Source organism: Microtus ochrogaster, linkage group LG10, assembly GCF_000317375.1.
Source record: "Microtus ochrogaster isolate Prairie Vole_2 linkage group LG10, MicOch1.0, whole genome shotgun sequence".
Taxonomy (NCBI): domain Eukaryota; kingdom Metazoa; phylum Chordata; class Mammalia; order Rodentia; family Cricetidae; genus Microtus; species Microtus ochrogaster.
This window is the reverse complement of record NC_022035.1, coordinates 17,944,769-17,949,740: the sequence shown is the minus strand read 5'-3', so window position 1 is coordinate 17,949,740 and position 4,972 is coordinate 17,944,769.

Here is a 4,972-nt window from a genome sequence, read left to right as displayed (position 1 = left end):
GGGGTTTTTGTTTTATTTTGAAATATTTTTGTCTTATTGGTTTTTTTTTTCTTATTTTGATTTACTAGCTTTTCAAAGACAAATTCGGGGCTAGACTGACAGCTGATTCTGTCCACAGGGCTGAGTTTAATCCTCAGAATTCACAGGGAAAAAAAGTAGGTCATAACTAGGTATTTACAATGCCAGTGTAGGGGAGACATAGACAGGTAGTTCTCTTTGGCTCACTGGCATCCTGCACAGACAACTTGAAAATTCCTAGGCCCATAAGAGACTGTATCACAAAATAAATGTGGATGGCACATGAGCAATGAAACAAAGGCTGCCCTCTGACCTCTATACACAACTAAGCACATGGGGACTTGAATACACACCAATGGGTACACACAAATGCTCACAGCATAGAAAAACTAAGTGCTAACATTTTCAATGAAAGCTGTTTATGTTTTCCAAACCAAAGCAGAGACAGTGTGAAATTAAACATTGCTTTGTGTTTCTGCATGTCTCTAATATATGACTGAATCTTGAAGAGCTGTATTCTTCTCTCTCTGTATTTAGTGGGTTGTAATTTTTTGTTTCAGTTCAAACATACAAAGAAAATTAAGTTGCAGAAAGCTACAAAATTAGAAGAGGAAGAGGTCACTTAACAGATGTCTCGGGTACTCAGAAATGTTCTTGGCTATCATACCAATAAACAGAGGTGCTTTCTAAAAAGTTACATGCAATGTTATATCTAAATTTTATAATACCTAATTCTCAAAATTAATATCACCTGTGATATCCTCAGAAAAGCCCTTTGCTTGTGAGATTTGTCAGGCATGCAGTTGTGGAGGTAGGTTTCCATAACTAATTTACACTTGAGTGTACCAATATTTATATTTGTTAAAAAAATACCATCAAGTTTTATTCTGGAAATGGCAGATCACTTCTTTAATTTTTTTGGAAAATGTCTACAGAACACCCAGGCTTGGTTCTTTCATGTAAAATATTGTTCTATGCAGAAACATAACTACATAATATATTCACAGAGGTGTGCTTCCTCAAGGCCACTGTCAGGTTTCAGTCTGCAATAGACCGTATTGCGCATTGTTTCAACTTGACCAAGCAGAATGTTAAAATGTGTGCTTAGGGCTCAAGATCTAATAAATTTGAAATTTACTGCTTTGTCAAGGACAAAATTGTGTACAAATGAACTTTTAGAAAAACTATGCATATGGTGGTAGTGATTACAATGACAAAGTAGAATGCTTGGTGTCATTGCCTTGGTTCCTGCCAAGGCATGAGTGGGGAAAAATACCAGCACATGCAAAAGGCTAAAAAAATGTCTTTTTGATTATAACTGTATCTTTGAGTATTTTTAGCCTTGAAGCAGATGTGCAGGAACTGGCCAATCATATACTGAGAATTGTTGTTCACAACAAGGATATTAAGCAAGACAGGCATGAGCAGAATTGATTTTACTATAGAATTGCAAAGTTAGCTCAAGCACCCAAAATTATATAATCGTAGTTCATCAGAGATACAGTAGCATCAGGTGCTCAGAGTCCTCGTTTTCAGTTCCTTGTGCATTTACCAAAGGCCTCCCATTATTTTTACTTGAAAAAAAGAGACAATAGAGAAAAATTAAAGTGTAGGAAGAGTTGATGCAATATAAAAACTATCTATCATGTGGTCATCCATGTCTAAAATTCCAGCAATGGGGGGGGGGCTGAGACAGGAAAATAAGTATTCAAAGGCCAGTTCAGGATATGCAGTGTCATCTTTTCTCGAACAAACAAAATGAGATCTAGGATGATGACTCAGGAGCTCAAGTTCTTGCTAGTGCCATTAAGAAAGCCCAAAACCCAGAGGGAATTCTGACCCCCAGAAAATAACCTGCCTGTAATCGCAACCTTGGAAGGAAAAGACAGGGGGAATCCTGGCTAGTAAAACTCTCACTCTGGGCAAACTCTGTTTGATTAAGAGTGACTGAGGACAAGTCTGGAAAGCAGCCTCTCTCTGAGACGAGAGAGAGAGAGAGAGAGAGAGAGAGAGAGAGAGAGAGAGAGAGAGAGAGAGAGAGAGAGAGAGAGAGAGAGGGAATAAAAAACAACAGAACAAAAACAACATGAAATGACCATGAGGCAAGTTGAAAGGGGGGAAATTTACTAAGGAACAATCTGTAACGCAGGTGCTCTGAAGAAGGACAGAGACAAGTTAGATATAAATAGAATGAGTATTTTTTTTCCTGTGAGCCTTGAAACACATTAAGAATTGAAAAATGTAGAGAAAGGGGTGTCGAGAGATTTTAACCTAGAGAAAATTCTAAAGGTGGCATGGTTATGTATTAGGGTCGTGGAACCACGTGTGTGAACACATACAAAGACACAAAAAGTTTTGGCTCATACTCTGACAAAGGGTAAGCATTCTATGACCTTTAAGGAGCCTGATAATCTGGTGAGTCAATAACATAGAGTGTAGCTTAGGTATACAGGCCTACAATACAAGAGCATTAAGGTCAAAACAAGACCTATGTCCCAGTTCAGTCAGTCAGTCAGTCAGTCAGTCAGTCAGTCAGTCAGTCAGTCAGTCAATTTACCCTGCCTCTACCTTGAGCTTCTAGTCAGTCCTCACCAGAATGCATATTGTGTACCTGATGCAGTGTTGAGATCTGTGGGGCTCAGGCTCAGCCCAGAGGAGTTTGACCCAGACAATCAATTGTCACCAACTGTCAAGCTGCGGTGGCTCTCAAGTTTACTGTCTTATGTTGATGATGTTTAAAGATGCAGACGCAAGTGAGGGCAAGCCAAGAACAGAAGGAGATGCCCATAGTGGAAGACTTAGAGCAGTAACTAGGGAAAAACAGTTGGTTTTGTTAAGATTGGCTAATTCTCTGAGCATATCACACAGACCAAATCAATCGGAGGCTCCATGATCTGTGTATGTTCCCTTGATATAACCAGGGCTATGATCACATGTGGGGCAAGCGTTGCTTACTCAACTGAGGAGAGGGGTTGCCTATTCTATTTGCCTTTGTTCATTCTTTCATCATCTTAGTTTGCCAGTCTGGCCCCGGCTAGGTCTGTGAACCTCTCACCTAGGGGAGGTTTGCCAGCTTGGTTAACTAAACCATGCTTGTTTTGTTTGAATGTTTATGTGACCTGTTTGTAGTTTATCACGGACACTTATGGGGAGCTAACTCCCATCCTAGCTACCAAGATGTAGCTGCAGTTGTTACTTCTTACTTCATACTTAGCTCCTTGACTGTGGAGGCAATCTCAGGTGATCTCCTTCCAGGACTAGGTGGAGGCTTGGTTAAAACCTATCATTGTGTACAGTTGATTCTGTTGTGATCAAGTGCATTTGGTGTGAGGACATGAGAAAAGGCAATGGTGCTTTGAATGTGATCTAGAGGACACTAAGCTAGTCAGAGCCTACTGAGACTGAACTGGTTGTTTCCCCAGAGCCTTGTTCTTCCTCTAACCTGTCCAGCTTGACTATTTATATCAAGTTACAAACCCTCTTGTTGACCTTTGTCACTATTTCTAGACTTGTCGTTTTAGCCTTAACACTCATTTTAACCCAAACAACCATTTGGATAAATCTTAATTGCTTCACTTACCTTGGAAAATAGCTACAATAAGAGTTAAAGTCTTTGAAATAAGACCTAGATTGGACCAGCACCAGCACTTGGTAACAGTTAAGCCTTTGACAAACTATTTAAAATGTTTAAAACTCGGTTGTCTCATCTATACTATGAGTATAGTAACTATACTGATTACACACAGAGATTCTGAAGATTGTGATAAATGAGACAAGGGTAGGCAGCTCATGGAAAGCCTTGGTAAGTGTACATCATTCCTATCATCTCTGGCTGAATATTACTAATTTAATTGAGTTAAAAATGGTGAAAAAGCAACTAGCACACTCATTTATTTGCTATGTTGCTAGTCACAACAGTCAAGTCATAGAAGCATTCTAAGTGCGCACCAGTGGATGAATGGGCAAAGAAAATGTGAGCTATGTACACAACATAGTTCAAGTCAGTCATAGCCAAAATAATGCAGTTGCAAAAAAATGTTAATGGACCTGCTAAAACTAGCCAGATTCAAAAAGACTAATATCATGTCTTCTCTCAGAGGCAGAATCTAGATTATTTTGAAGACAAGAAAGGAGAAGGGGCACTATTTAGTTAGAAATGGCTGCAGTGGGAGAGGGAGTGCAAAAACGGTGGAGGGGGGATCCAATCAAAGTACACTGGTTACATGCATGAAACTGTTATAAATGGGGCCATTTTACTACAAGTCTTTTGAAGTAAGTACATTGCATTTGTTGGTGAAAAATAAATTTGCACCTAGCACTTGTAAAGATATATTCAGATGCCTAATCAAAGTGACAAAATTTCATTGTTTCATGAACTTTTAAGACAGCAAATAAGGTAGCCCCACTAGTCAGTCAGCAGGCAAGACTCCTGCTAGCAGGCCACTCCCCCCTCCCCCCATTGGACCCTGTAAACTACAAGTCCCACTCTGCCCCACAAACCCAACCATCCACTGCAGCATCTGTGGCCCTCGAGGCACAGACACTGGCTGCTCCAATTGGAGGAAGAGTGGCCCCCAGAGGAACAGGCACCACTTGTACCAGTTGGAGGAAGAGATGGGTAGATGCTAGAGCAAGAACACACTCAAAAACATAAAAGCAACGTGATATCACCAGAACCCAGTCGTTCTACGACAGTAACACCTGAAAGTCCCAATGCAGAAGAAACAGAAGAAAACAACCTTAAAATAACTTTATGAAGATGATAAAGGCCCTTAAAGAGGAAATGAAAAATCCCTTTAAAAAATCAAGGAAAAGACAACTGAAAAATTTGAAGACATTGATAAATCCCTTAAAGATAGCCAAGAAAAAAACAAACAGGTGAAGGAAACAGTTAAAGACTTGGAAAATGAGATAGAGGCAATAAAGAAAACACAAACCACGGGAATTCTGGAAA